Source organism: Lycorma delicatula, chromosome 13, assembly GCF_047948215.1.
Source record: "Lycorma delicatula isolate Av1 chromosome 13, ASM4794821v1, whole genome shotgun sequence".
Taxonomy (NCBI): domain Eukaryota; kingdom Metazoa; phylum Arthropoda; class Insecta; order Hemiptera; family Fulgoridae; genus Lycorma; species Lycorma delicatula.
The window spans coordinates 10099674-10118759 of NC_134467.1; positions in this window are offsets into that span (position 1 = coordinate 10099674).

Below are 19086 nucleotides of genomic sequence, written 5' to 3' on the forward strand. Positions count from 1 at the left end.
AAAATTGCAAAGTTGTTGGGTCCTCATCCAAATGCTTTATTATTTTTTAGATATCTGATGTATTCTTTATTTCTTGTTTATTCGGGGATTTGTGTTTTCTAGTTAAGTTACTGGTTCCAGACAATGCGGCTTTTCTCTGTGTTTTTTGCAGTTTGAATAGTTTTTTATAATTTGCTAAAATTTTACTATCACAAGTTTATATGACTTTAATTAAAATTATTTTTTCTTATATTTCATCTGTACTAATTTCTTAGAAAATAATTTCCTAAGAAATATACTTTAGAAATATGTTTATAATATATAATTTGTGATCACAGAAAACAGGTTGCTTCTTTATTTTAAACATACATCATTCCTTTTCATAAAAACAAATCAGTTGTACTTTAGTGTGACTGAATGCAAGTTTATTATTTATCTCGAGCTAGTAGTGTTGATTAAAACTAAATTAAACTTGTTCACTTTGTCCAACCTACATGGTGTGAGTGGTGCTAATGAGTGTCTGTATGCATCTTTGGGGGCTTGAAATCTTAGGTTGGTTTTGAATTTGTTAGCGCATTAAATAAATTGTTTTTACTTTCTTATTTAGACATTTATGGACAGTGTTAAAGATACATTTGTTCCAGCATTTTTTTTTATGTCGATTCAGTTTCTTTCTCTTTTCCTCAGTCCTTTTCTGCAGCCATCTTCTTTTTCTATTTCTTAATCATGATTGAAAATTAATTATCTAAAGAGATCCTGTTTTTAAAATCTTTCTATAATTCCTACCTCTTGGACATCTTATTTAATTGCTTCAATCTAATTTATTGTGTTTTTCTTTCAGTAAAAAATCTATTAATTTTTTCAGTGTTCTATTATTACTCGTTAAAAAGATGTGACAAAAGAAACAGTCTTTCTTCTCGATTCTTGGTAAACGTTTTCATATTTAATAGAATAATAATTGGAATTACAATTACTGGAAAGTGATTAATGTTCAGCATTGAAACAAATTCATATAATAGTCAAATATTAGCAGTGTATAATCTGTACAATCTAATAAATCACGATTATAAGTAAAAAAAGGGATACATTTTTTATTTTTTTAAGTGGATGATTATAATTAATTTTTTTTCCAGTAAAAATGGTTTTGTCGTAGACCGCTTTCTCTATATATACAGAGGTACACATTAGTGATGTACAGAAATACAATAGTATGCTGTTTACTATATTTTTCTGTATTACAACAATCAATAAAATATCAGTGAGATATTAGGAGCTATAATCTGTTATTAGGAGTTTTTAAAAATTCTTCTTAGCAGAACAATTTATATATCATATGTATAGACAGATAGAACTGAATAGTACATAGAAATGCATTTGGTTACTATTTATTTCATAAAAGAATTATGATGGATTAATGATTTGCTGTAAAATGATTGGTGTTCAGTATTTTCACAAATTACATTTAGCGAGCTTAAGGTTTGCCCCGTCTTTGTCGACCAAACTGTTCGCTGGCTTAGGCAAGATGAATGAGTAAGGTTAACTGTACTATCTAACCGGATGACAACATCTGATTACATGACAGATTTGTATATAAAATACAAACACAACAGTCTAGTACAATACAGTGACTAGTACACTAAAAACTTTCGGCTTGCCTATTGTATTAAAATACCAATGAGATATTTGAATTTTGTAACCTGTACAATTTAATACATGAAAATAATAAATAAAAAAGGGGATTAGATTTCTGAAATTTTTTGTAAAATATTCAGATTTTATTATGTATCAGTATTATGATTTTAATTTATTATGTAATTCATAATATTTCAGCAAAAGTCGCTGCTGTTAATAGGTCTTTCTCATATGATTACAGATAGGTACGTGTGAGTAGTACACAGAAATACATTCAGTTGCTAATTAGTTCATTTTACAACAGAATAATTAAGTGCTTGAAAACTATCAATGTTCAATAAACTATTATAATTGAAATAGGAATGATATAATAGTGCATTTATTCATTCTTATATAATGACTTATTTTTTCTATAACATCAATTTTGCTATTTTCCAAGTTTTCTCTCTTAACTTTTTGTTTTTCAAAATAGTCCACTAGTGTTTTCATTATTCTATATTTGTACTATTAATATGACAATAGAACATTTTATCTTCTTTCTTGAGTGTTATCCGTTCAATTTTATTGTATTTTTTCTGCCTTCAGTCATTTGACTGGTTTGATACAGCTCTCCAACATTCCGTATTTAGTGCCTGTCGTTTCATTTCAGTATGTCATCCCCTACATCCTACATCCCTAGCAATTTGTTTTATATATTCCAAACATTGCCTGCCTGCACAGTTATTCCCATCTACCTGTCCCTTTAATATCAAGTGACTATTCCAGGATGCCTTAATATGTGGCCTATAAGAGTGTCTTCTTTTAACTATATTTTTCCAAATGCTTTTTCATCAACTGCCGCAACACCTCTTCATTTATCATTTTCTCCACCCATCTGATTTTTAACATTTTCCTGTTAAGATTTTAATATTTTCTTGTCAGGTACTCTGATCGTTCGTTTCACTTCCATATAAAGCTACGCTCCAATCATATGCTTTAAAAAATGTTCTTCTGATATTTAAATTAATTTTTTATGTAAGCAAATTATATTTATGACAGAAAGTTTGTTTCCCTTGTGCTATTCAGCATTTTATATTGCTCTTGCTTTGTCCATCTTTAGTAATTGTACTTCCCAAACAACAAAATTCTACCTCCATAATATTTTCTCGTCCTATTTTTATATTCAGTGGTCCATCTACATTATTTCTACTGCATGTCATTACTTTTGTTTTGTTCTTGTTTATTTTCATACCCTAGTTCTTGTGCAAGACCTTCATCTATGTCATTCATTGCTTCTTCTAAATCTTATTTTTTCTAGAAATACTATTTCATCAGCAAACCATAGCATCTTTATATTTTCACCTTGCACTGTTTTTCCAAATCTAAATTGTTCTTTAACATTATTAACTGCTAGATGTTAAGTAAAGATTAAAAAGTAATGGGGATAGGGAACATTTTTGTTGGATTCCCTTTTTAATTGCAGCTTCCTTCTTATGTTTGATTATTACTGTTGCAGTTTGGTTGCTATAAATGTTAGCAATTGTTCATCTATCTTTATACTTAACCCTAATTTTTTTAAAATGCTGAAAATTTTATTCCAGTTTATGTTATCAAATGCCTTTTCTAAGTCTATAAATGGCATGTATGTTGGTTTGTTTTTCTTTAATCTTCATTCTATTATTAATCTGAGCACTGAAATTGCTTCCTTCTTCTCTTGACCTTTCCTGAAACCAAATAAGTCTTCTAACATTTCTTCCACCTTCCTCTCAATTCTTCTGTACAGAATTCTAATTAAGATTTTTTATATATGAGTAGTTAAGCTATTGTTTTGTATTCTTCACATTTGTCTGCTCCTGCTTTCTGTGGTATCATGACAATAACACTCTTTCTGAAGTCTGATGGAATTTCCCGTTTTTCATAAATATTACACATCAGTTTGTATAATCTAATCTATTGCTTCGTCATCTGCACTGTGCAGTAATTCTGCAGGTATCCTTTCTGCTACTGACATCTTTTAATGTTCTATTAAATTCAGATCTCGCTATTATATAACAATAGTTTCATTTCTTCCGTATAACATTTCAATATATTCTACCCGCCTATCGACCTTTTCTTTTGTACTATAAATCAGTGTACCATCTTTATTTAACACATTAGATTTTAATTTATGTACCACAAAATTCTCCTTAACTTTCTTATATTCTGTGTCTATCTTACCAATGATCATTTCTCCTTCCACTTCTTAAGACTTCTCTTTAATCTGTAATTCTGTTCGTACAAAATGAATGTATCAAAGACAATTTATTATTAAATTCACACGCAGCAAGTTTTTTAATAAGTAATTTGATATTAACTACATAAAATGCACAACGAAAGTCAGTATAAACTGCATCAAGATAATTACCATCATTTAGTGCATCAACAGTATCTTCCATATATACATACATACACGTTTGTTCGCGTAGATTTACCTTCCAAAAAAACCATGTTGTTCAGGAACTATATAAATTTCTTTATGCAAAGTGTGATTTTCATACAAATTAACCTAAGATCTTTGCAAAAAAATGTTATTTGCTGAGAGCAATAATTATCTATATCTGAATGTCACCATCTTTAAATAATAGGCATGTTTCGGCTTACGTTATGAAATAAAACCTCAATTTTTGAACTGTAAAGTATTTATTAATACCACACACGACACACTATTAAACTTTTTATTACAGATTATGAGCTACACTGGTTGTAACAGAGGCCGTAGGAAGGTGTGTAATCTCCCTTAACTCATAGCAGACTGTGTCAGTCAGCTGGTGACTAGTCTTCACACATCAAACACTTCCTCCACTGCCCAACTGATTGGGAAAAACCTCAACAGGATATATGTAACAAATTTTTGAAACGATAGGAAAAAGAAGAGTATTTAAAGAACGATTGAAGAACTTAGTTAAAAGCTGTACAAAAAAGGCAGAGAATTTCTTCACTAAAAGAGGATGAATATATTCTGGGCTTGTCAAAGCCTTATCATTAAGTCAAATGGCCTCTTCAACATCATTCTCAGTTAAAATAATGTTTAACTGCAGCGATCATTACAATTAAATGTAATTTCAGTTAAGGAAAAATCATTGTTAGTATAGATACTCCCAAATTTTTTAGTTTAGAAAAAGTTTTACAATGTCAGCGCCCTTATTAGCATACTCGTTTCAAAAAGCATACAAGATTGATAAGATCTGCTGTTATTTTTATTAGCAAATTTAAAAAAATCTTTGGAATCATCAGATAAAGATTCCTCAACTTTAACAGTTTAATTTAATAATAAATCTTTATGACTGAGAGTATTGCTTACACTTGTTCTTAAATAATTCTTAATAATGGAACAATTGTTAAGAATTTATGTTGTTTTTGAATAATATGGAACTTTTTGTTGTTAGTAATAATAATGTCACTACAGAACTGCTTCAAAAAATACTTTTTTTTTATAAGTAGTTTTGGTATATAACCTTTAACAATATTATTAAGTGGTCACTATGAAAGGTGGTACTTGTGTTTAAACTGATGTATATTAGTTAAAAAAATTGCATAAAAATGAAGGAATTGTTGGAAACAGCAATTATTTTTTCGCTAACTGGATTTGGGCAATTTTAGTTAATGTCATTTCTTTTGAAAATAAGGGGTGTGAAAAGCCGAAAAATGCAAAAATTTGTTGCATTTTTTTCTACTTTTGGAGGTATATTAAGCGATTGTTTCTCAATAATTATAATTAAGATTTAGCCCAAAACTAGTATTATTTAAGCGTGCAGAGTGTTTTTTGTGAGACAGCCTATCATTAGTTTCAGTGAATATTTTATGGGAAAAAACACATCATTGTAATCATTGAAAAAATTTGAATAAGTATTTAATATTAAGCTTCTAATTGAGGTCGAAAAGATCATTCAAAAAATATAGTTGCAGCCAGAAGGTGATCGTGTATACTGTTCGTTGCTATAATGACCAGCGACACACAGGCATGGTTTAATATTGTCTTTCACACAGTTTTATCAGATTACTTTATACCTTGTTAATATTATAAATTATAATTTTTGTAAATATTATTATTATACTGTTGGTGTTATTTTCATTTATTTTTATTTTTACAACTATTTGCAATATTTCTATCAAAGACTCATCTCTGTAAAAAGAATAACATTACATAAAGGCATTAAAATCATATCTGTAAACATAATACAATTCATTGTTACGCTGAAATTTAAAAAAATGTGTTAAAGGAGTTGCCAGCAACTACTTTTTCTTAAGCCAGTATTGGGTTTCAGTTTTCCTTTGGCTGTTAATAGTAACTTTATTTACCACAAAAGGGTGATAAGTTGCGTTATCCATTATTATTACGCTCCTTGTAAACAATTCAAAAAGTCATTTGTAAACCGATTTTTAAAACTGTCCCTATTCATTCATTTCTGAGTGATAATCTGAAGAACCGGCTTTCAATTTACTGCGGAAAACGCATTTACTTTCTGTAATGAACCCTGTTTTAGCTGAACCTGCATGACATACTGTTAATTTACTGCCTTTCTGATGAGTATTTTAATTTTAATATCTCATTTTTCTTTGAATCTTGCTATATGTATTTATCAGAATGATTTTCATTAACGTACATCTCATCTATGTAAAATATATGTCAATCATCACATGACACTTTTAATTTGTGAATTTTGTTTAAAAATTCAATTTTTATACAATACAATAGCATGTTTTTCCATCTAGAAATGTTGACCATCTTCAGTTTTTTTTATAACAAAAACCAATTTTTTTCACAATGTGACAAACAGTTGTAGATGATAGATTTACATGTAGTTTTTCCTGTATTTCCTCTTTGAACTTCTTAACGATAGGGATTTCATTCTGAACGGTAGGGTAGTACTGAGGTAACTGTTCAACACAACGTCCACTGAGATGCCTACTCAAAGGTCAAAATAGTGATGATTGCAAACCTCCTGAAAGGAGATGCCACTTGAAGAAGAAGAAGAAGAAGAAGAAGAAGAAGAAGAGTAAGCTGTACAGAAACTAATCTTACATTTGCCACACCAGATTTACAACTTTTTTCTACCTTATAGATATACTCATAGAAATAATAAAAGCCAGTTTTCTCCAATTCAATATTAGTATTCAAAAAATCTGTTGAAAGATCTGTAAAAGCAAATATAATTAATTTATTTGGAAAAATGCAACTATTTCTTATTTTGTTTTCTACAACTGAAACTGTTGTCTGTAATGAAACCAAAGCAGAAAGCTGGCCAGTTTAGTGTAGTAATTATTAGGTTACAGAGTAACTAGAGTTGTATTTGATTCCTGGCAAAGATTAAAAATCTTTTCACCTCACAGTTTACCTCGCCTATCTTGTTAAATACATGTGTAACATATTCCCAAGTACATTAAGCTAAAATAAAAAATAACATACTTAGTGTTATCTTTATTTTGATTTTATTTGGCACTTTATAATCTATAATCCAGAAATAAGTAAATTGTTGAGTGACATTGGTTCTTATGTTTCTCCAAAAACAGGATATTGTTTACACAAATATCATGTATGGCAATAATCATTCTTTCAAATTACTTTAAGCTGTACCAATGTAGGCAGTACAGCCAGAAAAAATGTTTCAGAAGTGTTTTTAAAGTAGGAAATAGTTCTGAATGACAAGATTCTTAACAATGCTTTGTTTCCTGTATTGCTGGAGCAAAGAAATTGTTAATCTAGAGTGGGAAGCTACCATAGCTTGATAGGATTTATGAAATTTATCAATGTACCATAGTGAAATTTTATTTTGGCCCTCGAACCAGTAATTATGTTAAAAATATGGTATGGTGTATGGATAAATTTGTTAAGATTGATGAAAACATGCATGCAAAATGCAAAGATAAAACTTTGAACCTTCTTTACACAAGTTAGTTTCTAGAAAAATCTGTCTGAGACTAAGTAAGCATTCATTTGAAAAGGACTTGACTGAAACATTAAGCTGGTAATTTAAATGATTAATTGAACCATGTTCCATAAAATGAATTCAAAATGCCTGGGTGCTTGCAAACTGTAGGTCGCCAGTTTTGATAAAAAAATGGCCAGATTCAACAGATGGTACCCACATCAGCATAAAAAGCAAATGTGGGGACCACACATAAAGAAATAAAAAGTAAGGTAAGCTGACATAGCACCTCAATAGTCTGGTTCAGGTAGAGCGGCAAGTGAAAACCAAGAATGGTTATCTGACAGATTTGCCTAATAGCCACCATAAGAAATAAGTAAACATAGTTATTTAACAATATTAAAAATAATGAAAAATTCATATTACGAATATAAGATTAAAAAGTCAATAAGAATGGGTTTTTTAAACTTATACCTTAATAAGGTGTTTCAATGGGATTGTACGGTTTATAAGAACCCGCAGCGTTATTTTTATTTTGAAGGCCAATCTGTAACAATCTCCGGTTGATCACTTTTCCCCACTAAAAGTAATGTAAAGTTGACAAAATATTATTTAAGCATGTGCTAATTTAGTCTTTACACGACTGCTCAAAATGGGGTGTAATGTATTTAGAGTGTATGAGTGTATATGTTTGTTCCACTGTAGCAGCTCAATGGCTGAACCGATTCAGATGTGTTGGAATCCTTACATTACCAGGAGTTGTGTACTTGACTTATCAAGCCTACTGCGACTGTAGAATTATCAGAGGGCTACTTTAGCAATATAGAATCGTGCGTCGAGAATTTCTTCCAGAGCCAGGAGTGTGGGATCGTTATCTATCAAAACCAATACTCAGACTCTATTTTTAAGGATAATGCTGATTTCTATATCTTTGCCTCCTATTTGAGAGAACCAAAATGGTTTGCTGCGAGTGAAAAAGAAACGTCAATGCTGATGCGTTTCACAATAGACTTATCGCTGTACAGACATCTTTTAATAATCTTACAAGCACAGAACTTAAGAGATCTGTAATTTTTCATCAGTGCAGTGTGTGTTTTGTTGGAGACTCTATTTCTACTGCTCATGAAACGCAAGCGCAGGTTGTTGCAAATTATGAGAATGAATGTGGCGATTTACTTGATAATATGTGTGACTGTGAAATCATTACCATTAGGTAATGCCAATTGACACCGGTATACGAAATATTAACTCTATTTTTCCTGATGTTAGCAACGACCGTCCGATATCTACTTATACGTTAAATCGTAAAATAGCTACTCCCGTAGTCGGTAGGTGATAACAAAAGGCAGAGGAATTGGCATGAGTCAAACCGTTTCGAGCGTAACTGGACTTAGAGAATACTGGTCAGTACCCGCAACTCCTCTTGACTACCTATAATTAAGGGAAATGAGTAACAAAAGATTACAAACCAACGATTATGAGTTTTACGCACTCTCAACTGACGAGTTACATAGTCAGCAAAATGTTTCTTTTTGTAACTGTTTAGAATACTAGATCGTGGATACCGGTGTATTTGGTGGTTGGGTTTCAATTAACCACACATCTCAGGAATGGTCAACTGAGACTGTACAAGAATACAGTTCATTTACACTCATATATCATCCTCTGAAGTATTATCTGAAAGGTAATTACCGGAGGCTATACAGGAAAAAGGATTAAAAAGTCATATTGATATACTGCCTTCATGGATTTATTAGCAAAAGTCCGAAATTTAGGGGTTCTGGAATTCTGCATAACACTTTCGTGTAACGATCTCCACTGGCCGGGACATATTTTTTTTGGCAGTCTAGTTTTTTAACTTTTAACAGGTATAAACCTTGTATTATCTCTTAAAGGTGGAAAATTTGGAAACATCTTCTGTGAGTATATTTCCACACATTTAAGCAGTACCGGTAAGTCGACTAAACATTTTTTTTTATTCATTTCTCCTTTTTATTTAAAACGTTGTTTTATAATGTAACAATTTTTGGCTTTTTTGAAATTGTACTATAAAAAGTCATATTATATTTCATCATTTACATTACTACTAAAATTCATGTTGTCATTGTCGGTCCGACTGATTTGTCGTAATCATCTGTTTGGGAGTTGGTTGAATTAATACAACTGCTAGTTAACGTAATCTAATCGTCGATCGTTGATATTAGTTACTTGTGTATAATAAGTAAGTTAATTACGCTAATATTAATATTTAATGACTACTAATATAAAATATGTGTTTTTGTTAATTGTAGTTTATATTTTTCTATTCACGAAAAACGCAGGTTATAGAAAAAATTATTCAGTTCGTCCATTTTGTGTAGTTTACTTTTTAAAGTTTATAGTTTTTTTTTTTTAATAACTTATTCTTCAACGTATTTTTAAACTTTATTGTTTTATCCTTTTAAGTATGTAATAAGTAACAATAGTTTTGTTTTCACAGACAATTGTTTAATCATTTCTAGATTATATAATAATAATAATAATAATAATACTGTTTTCTTCAACGTTGTGAACGTCATCAAAAATATACACAGAAAATAAGAGAAAATATACACAGAAAGTAAGAGTTGAAGGGAAAAGATTTTGTCAATGTTATTTTAAAAATTAATATTTAAGGTGGAACAGCATGATGAAACATGATTATACCTTAAATTATTTACCATTAACATTTAAATTAGCGACTGTATGGAAACAAGCTTGTGCTTACTGTATGGTTTTTTCTACTTATTTGCACATTTACCCCATACTCCATTCGTGCATGTTATTACTTAACAGTGACAATAATTTTTCATTTCATTTGTGTACAAGGTTATGTGTTTGTCTTTATTATTGTATATCATTACAAAGCATTCAACCCAACAATTCAAATGTTCTGCAGTTTTATAAATTCATAGAGACAATTTTAATGGTAGTTCTAATTTAATATTCGTTTAACAGATTTTTACTTCGTAAGGTTTTTAAAAGTGTGTATAATTATCTATTTCTGTTTTTGTATTTATTGATTGCAGTTCTGATAAATAAACAGTTTCATGTGTATTATTTCAGAATTATTTTTATTAATTTTAAATCTAAAAACTATTACCATATCTCTTTTTATTTAGTAATCCTGAGCAATTACTTGATCAACATTAATTTGTTTTATACTTTAATATGTGCTTAGTATCAGCAAAACACAAGATGTAAATTTTGAAAACAGATTTGGACAGCAGGTGACCCATGCAAGGTCAAAGTCCACGCCACATTATCGGTATTATAGTCAATTACCTATCAGTTTTTTGAGTTGAGATGTTTTCTGATATTTATTTATTCTGTGGGGAAGGTTAGATTTTTGTGGAGAGAATTTAGGGATAAATTACCAAAGTTTGGTAATACTTAACACTGTCTTGTAGGACAATTGGCTGAATTTATACTTTAATGGAAATATACTTATTGCAGAGAGAGACTACACATGTTCTACACTGTTAGTCTTGTGTACGATGGATAATCACCTTACAAATAGTGGCATCAGTCATCTTCAGCTGACACTGAGTCTCTGACTGAACAACTTTTAAGGTAGTTTATACTTTTAACTGCAAAAATGTAACCTCTCTCCACAGAATGGATTATCTATCATCTTAACAGGTCACCATAACTCGTAAAACTGATTGTTAATTGACTAAAATATTGATATCCTCGGCTTGGACATTAACCTTGTACAGATCATAGCTGTCCAAACCATTTATCTGTCATTTAGATATTGTATTTAACTAATTCTAAGCATATCTGTTATTAGTAGGAGAGCTGTTAAACATTTTAGGTTAGGTATTTGAAGCTCTGTCAAAATTTGTGTAACACTTCTTTTTTGATGTGTGAATACAAAATCAAATACTTGGATGAAGGTAGTGGGGGGCATAGCAAACCCATGAATTTTTAACTTAGCAAAATTTTATTTGCCAAAAAAAAAATGCTGGAGGTATTTTGAAATTCTAATACTTTACAATTTTTTATTAAATGAAATAAATAATAAAAAAGCCTTATTATTTAGTTGGGTTTAAAATTTTCCTAGGCTGTTTCAAAATTGTATTTCATAAACATTGAAAAAATATATAAAAATAAAATTGGGTTAAAAATTTCAATGAATGAAATGTTTTACAGTTAGCAGCGATTTTATTTTTTTTTATTATAAATACTTAAAGTTTAACTAAAATGTTTTTATTTTTGAAGGTAATGGATGTACCTTTAAAGAATATCTACACATTTGAAGCTCTGTCATCTAACAGTATCAAACTAGAAATTGAAGATGATACCGCAGAGGAAACATTATGCTTGTTTTTACCACATCACCCGATTGAAGATGATATTACATCTGATTGTGTAAGTATAATTTGATTTATGTTTTTTGTTTATGTCATATAGGAAGTGTCATCACATCATTAAACTTAATATTAAAGTAATGTCATTTTATGATGTAATACCATATTAGTCATACTGGTCACTCCAAATTATACCACTCTTAGTGATTTATAAGTATGGTTTATAAAAAAATATCTTCAGATATTCATATTTCATTATTTATAAACATTAATTCAATAAATCTTTACAAGTACTTAATTTTAGTAGAGAAAATATATTGTTTAAAAAGTTTTTCACTTTTTACGAGATAACAGTACTTACGATAATCTGTAGTCACTTATGGGTTTTGTTTTGTGTTTCTCAATGTTTCATGACCCTGGGACCCCAAAAAACAAAAAAAAGTGGAGGGGTTTAATGTTTGTACATATGTACAAACATTAAATGTTTCAAACATTAAGTGTGTTTGAAACTTAATAACTTTTGACTGAATAAACCAATTTTATTTTGTACAGACTCTTGTATGTGGGGAAGTTCTTTGGTAAAATTTCAGGGTCAGTATCTCCAGAGACAGGATAGATATTTTTTTTGGAGTGAGTTTTCTCAAAATTTTGCTAACATTCCCACTTTATTAAACTCAGTATATGCAAGCATGCTTATCTTACCATTAAAAAAAAAAAAAAAATTGCCCAAATTTGCCCCTTTCCTAATAATTTAAAAAGCTATAAATTTATTGCATATTTTTTATATCTTTCTTGGCATAGTAGTAGTGCAAATGACCAAAAAAAAATTCTTCAGGACAATATTGTGGGGGGGATCAGAGGTTTAATTAAAAACATGGATTTTTTAATACTTTTTTTTTGGTGTATCTAAATTTTTAATATTACTAAAATTTAAACTTTACTTTGTTAAAAGAGTAAATTTATACCCTTTTCATTATAATATTACAACAAAATTCATCCCTCATCCCCAAAAAAGAAATTTTAGGTAAAGTTTTTCATTTATCATCATTTTTCAACTCTACAAGAATAAATTACTAATGTCAGTAAGGTATTACAACTTTGTTGTCAGCTTTTTTATTTACTGTTTTCTTTTCATAAAGCATAGCAAAATTATAAAGTACAAAATATGACATCATTATGTCAATAAGGCGAAATTAAATTTTACATCTTAAAGGGAAAAGTTCAGTTGTGATGAAATGAAAACAGAAAAAAAATTAGGATTTAGTTATTTAAACTTTATGCACTCACACCACTTAAATCAACAGCTGTTCAATGTGTGTGCATTGCTACATCATTACCTATGATGATTTCAGTTAAGGTAGTGAGTTATGTGCTGATTCAAAGTTAGTGACAATATTTTGGAGCCGTAACCAATTTTGGACATTATTGTTAGCAAATAAGTTCTTATAAACAAAGTCGAGAAACAGTTTGTTTTTAAGTTGTAGCTAGCAAAATAGTTAATTTTCTCTTAACTTCGTCTTAAAGATGAAATTGGAGATAAAAAAAATAGCTTTAGGTATGTTGTAAGTTAACTATAAAATTGCCCATAAACAAATTCAAATATGTGTAGAATTAATTCTGAGAAAATTGTTGTAAATAAAGTCAGAAATAAATATAAGTTTTATGAACTGGACTTATTTCAAAATGAAGGAAATTAAAATCTGGCAGAAAAAATTACCATTTTAAACCGAACAAAAATCTTTACTAAGGATAAATTGTCAAAACAAATTTAACTACTGTTCTCAAAATACATAAGGTCTGTAAATATAGTAATGAGACTGGTTCAAAAATACTTTTTGTTTACAATCCAATTTTATATGGACTCTCACCTTTGTTTCCTTGGGAAGTTACGCAACGCTTCAAATGGTTTTCCCTTTCTTCATAGCAGTGTTGGAACTCAGAAATCAGAATATCCTTCAGATGGTCGGTTTCTTTTTTTTATGTTTTATACTGTTCTAAATAAGTGTTCTTTGAGGTGTTTTTTTAAAGTCAGGAACAAGAATAAGTTGCAGGGACTCAAGTCAGGCGAATAAGGTGGTTGAGGAACTGCAGGAATGTATTTCTTTGCCAAAAACTCATTAATTGAGAGTGCCGTTTGACAAGGTGCATTGTCATGATGCAGCATCCAGTTGTCTTTGATGGCTGGTCTCATGCGGGCACCTCTTTTCTGCAGTCTTTTAAAAATTTCTCTAAACATTGATTTTGCAGTTGGTCCTGTAGGCAAAAACTCCTAATAGACAATGCCACTATTATCGAAGAAACAAATTAGCATGGTTTTTATTTTTGATTTGCTCATTTTCACTTTTTGGGACATGTTAAGTTTGAAGTGTGCAACTCACTCCTTGCTCTGGTGTTTCTGGGTCGTACTCATATATCCAAGATTCATCACCAGTAATAACACTTTTTTTAGAAAATTAGGATCAGTTTCAATTCGCCCAAGAATGCACACACTTCTACCCTGTTTTTCTGTTGACAGTGAACAGTGAAGTTTTTGTTTGGGATCAATTTTGCACAAACATTTTTGGAGCAAAATGTTTGCTCCAAAACAAAACTGTGGTGGTATGATTCAAATTCAATTGTTATGCAATCATTCTGACAGTTAATCGCTGGTTGTACCATATCAAGTCTATGATTTGCTCAAATTGTCATCACTTTTTGACGTTAACAGTCTTCCAGAGCATGGATTGGCCGTAACTGATTCCTTACTATCTGAAAATGCTTTAAACCACCTAAAAACTTGTGCTTGTGATAGAGCATCATCTCCACATGCCCTTTTTAGTTTCAAAAACGTTTGGTAGCATTCTCGCAGAGTTTAACACAAAACTTGATTGCACAATGTTCCTCATAATTAGTATCATTCATTTTTGTAACGCACAACAAAAACTTGTTTCATGAAAAGTTGTTTTTCATCTCGCATGGCAACATTAAACTAAAAATATTAACACAATATAAATCAGCTGTTCATATAACCATATGTTTACTAGTAACTTTACAGTGTTGTCACTTTGGCCGCTGTCTCATTACTTTATTTACAGACCTTGTATAAGAGAATAAAGAGCAAAAGTTAAAAAACAAGAAATTATATTAACAATAACTTTAAACTTAAAATTATTTATTCCTAAAATATTTATGATTAAAGGATTTACAGTAAAAGTAGTTGTTTGATGTGGTTGGTTTTTTTTTAATGAATTCAGCATTTGGCTTGGGAAATGCAAGCTACTTGAGAACATCCTGTGGCATCAGAACTGTTTAATAGTTGCTGCAGTTTATGTGATGCAACATCTTGTGTTCCAATTCATATAGAATTAACATGAATGTGAAGTTGAATTCATTCAACCTCAAAGGAAATGGTCAGATGCTAGAAATCAGGAGATTATGGGGCCCATTTCAGTGTTCCATTTTGACTGATCTATCATCTAAAATATTTATTTAAATATTGCCTCACATTGTAAGAGCAGCGAGTCAAGGCACTATCGTGGATAAAGTGGAAAAAGTTTCTTTATACTTGCAATTAATTGGATTTGGATTAAAATTTTAAGCAAGTAGATTGTTGTAAGAAATATAAATATAAAAAAAAAGCTTTTAGCTTTTCAAAGCTTTATCAGTAACAAAAAGGACTGATAAAATTGTCACTAAGAAAAAAAAATGTTGGAAGAAATATGTTCTGGTCAATCTTGTGAGTTTTTCCGAATAGGAAATGTATGAAAAATTCAGTGACTCATAACCACTTGTGAAAATATTTGTGCCCAGTGCACAAAACTAAATTGTGGGTCATGTTACTGCAAACCTACTAAAGAAATTAATTTAGTTTGGTTTTATAATTCATTATTTTTATTTTATTTTAGCATTACAAAGTATTTGTTTTCTACTGATGTATTTACATCAGTTTTCTCAAAATAAAATTGCTATCAATTTTCTTTGAAGTTTGGCAATTCAAAAAGTTAATGTACACAGAGTAAACTTAAAATGGTACTTTTTTCAGCTTTGCAACAGTATTTTCAGAAACAACTAGAGGAACATTTCTGATACTGGTTATTCAATTTCTTAGGTCAAAGAACATTAAAGACCAAGAAATTTGGGTCCTAAAAATTTTATTATGGCTTCACTTAACCCTTAGAGCAGAAATTAAGGCAACATTTTTTATTGGTAAATCGAAAACAAATCATTTGTGAATATGTGTTTATAGCAACTTTTTGCTAACATTAATGTCCCAAATCCCCTTGTTAAGCATTGCCATGCATTTTTGACTCTTAATAGATTAATCTTGGATAATTAAAATTAATACCATTAAGCATTAAGAATTAATTTTGATCATAGATAACTTGAAGTGTCATGGATTAGAGTACAGGAGTATTAATTTTTTTGTGACTTCATTTGTGATCTTTTTGTATTGTGGTATAGCATTTTTAAGGATGCATTTAAAGAAAAAAGGCTGTCTTTTTTTCAGTCCTATAAAACAAAAGGTTTATGGTCTTATGACACAGTGTAGTTTCAATTTCAGAATTTAAGGTATTCATCAAATATTCGAACAAAAAAAAAAACAAATTCAATAAAAATTTCACATTAATAAATTAATTTATTAAAAAAAAGTATTAATTTTCCAAATTTAAAAACTTATTTTCTTATCAGTTTTTTCTTCTAAAAAGAGAATAATTGTTCACCAAAAAAAAACAGATCAGAATCCCTAATTTGTGTAGACAATTAAACCACGTATGTGTAAACAATTTAGGCATCAGAATGCTTAAATTGTGTAGCTATTTCTTCCACTTTTATTTGAACAAAAATTGTTTAATAAAATAGATCTACTTTTTAGTGGAGGAATTTCGTATCCTTATATTTTAATTTACTGATTAAAAATGTAAGGTAATAAATAATATGAGAAAATAGACAAATTTAATTTTGTTGTAATTTTTGCACTGACTGTAACTGTAGAAAAAAGGGTTTTGTAATAATTTTGTAACTTGATAATAAGTTTTTGCTGATTGAAACAGTGAGACAGCTTTGTTTCATTCGTAATGTATTAATGAAAAAAATTGTATGTTTAAATAATTATATCCTTTTTTACTACCTTGTATGAAGTAAAGGGAAGTATTGTGTTTGCGAAAAATTTTGGTTTTCAGATTTCAACAGACATATCCATTTTGACCATCCCTGAATCCATTTTGACTAGTTTTGGTGTGACTTTGTATGTATGTATGTATGTATGTATGTATCTTGCATAACTCAAAAATGATTAGCTGTAGGATGTTGAAAATTTGAATTTAGGAGTGTTGTAACATCTAGTTGTACACCTCCCATTTTGATTGCAATCGACTGAACCAAAAATGTCAAAAAAAAAATCCAAAATCCAAATTCTTAACTAGTAATAAACCCTCATTGAGAGCTTTTCAACAATATATGTTAAATTGCAATTATTTTCATTGGTTCCAGAGTCACAGCCGAATGAAATTGTAATTAATGAAATATTTGTGGATCTTTGAATGGGAAGTAACATCGTTCGAATCAGTCTTCCATCTCCTCTTTTTTAATTTAAATATATTGTTAACTCGTGATTGTAAAAAAATTTTACGATGTATAATTTTCAATAATAATAAAAAAAAATATCACAAGTTATTAATGAAATAAAATTTTAAGTACTTTTCATGAAGATGTGCATATGTAATTTAATAGGCATACATGGAAGTCATGTGATCCCCACATCAGATTTTTTAATATTAAATAAACATTTATGCAATATATATATATATAGGAAAAATAAAGTATTTTTTATCATTGATACCCAGGTACATCCCGAGGTATAACAAAGAGCTTGATGCTGTTCAATCATACCATGAACCAGAATATCATTGTGGTTATTATCGTGGCCGTGGTAGAGGTCGTTATCAATCAGTAGTTCGGAAGGCGATCGGGCGAATCGGGCCTCCTTGGTGGAGGATCTGCAAAAGGGCCTCCTTCATATTACAACACTGACTCCTATACAGCAAACAGGCATTTTCTTATTAGTTTTATACCATCAATATTATTATTCTTATTATTATCACCATCATCATCATCATCATCATCATCATCACAAACACCACAAATATGGTGTGAAACGTCAATTGTATCATTAGTATTACTATTATTATTAATATGCAGTATTAATACTTTAAAAAGCTACAATTGCTATGCTTTTATTGTCATACATGATTCTAATTTCCTGGAAAATAAAATTTATTTTTCTATACCAATATATTTTTAATTTCATCATTTATGAGATAATTTTGTTTTAAAATAAAAAATTAGGACTTGCAGAAATTTATTTTACTTTCTTATAACAATCTTTTCCATTAATGACAATTTATTTTCCTGCATTGTTGATTCTACTTTTTATTGTAGCCAATTAAAAGCATAACAGTTGTAGTTGTCATTTTTCCTTGTGTTATACTGAAATATGATGCTTACCATACACTTAAATGAGCTCATGTACTACTCATGTTAAATAATGTTATTACTGATGTGTTTATTTTTGTATTTATTCTAGCCCAGGAATAAAAGAAAAATTAAATGTTTTTTTATTAATTACAATAGTTCCTTTTTAGTCTGTTCTTTATGTAATCATTAAAACTTATGAACATTTATGTAGAAAAAAAGAGAAAACAAACTTAAAACTAAAATGCATGAATTATAACATTTCTATTTTATGTATAAAATTTCCTTTCATATGTAATTATGTGTAAATGTATAATAATTAAAATTTTTATTACATACAATTTTAAAAAGTAGTATTATATATTGTATATAAAAACGTTTCAAAAGTTAATTTTTTATGTTAATAATTACTTGAATTTAATCTTAAGTTATTTTATTTGTACTTTTTTTTGTTTGTATAAATATACATTGTTTGTATATAAATACATTTTGTGGTTTAATCTTTTTCTTCTTCGTCAGATTGAGAAGTTAAAGATGTAGTACTTGCTCTGTATTTGAATCCATGAAGAAACTAATTCCATAATTTTAGATGACAATTATGAACTGACTGTTTTGCTGGACTCGACAAATTTGTTTTGAATCAGTTGACGTATTTAATTGGAAGTTGATTTTGCTATACGTCTCAAAACTTTACAGTTATTACACCATCAGTTTGTATTGGCATTATTTCTTATATGGTTTTGTTTTGAAATTAAAAATGGTTAATTTTGTAAAATCTTACATAATTAGGCTTGTTCCATTAATGCAAC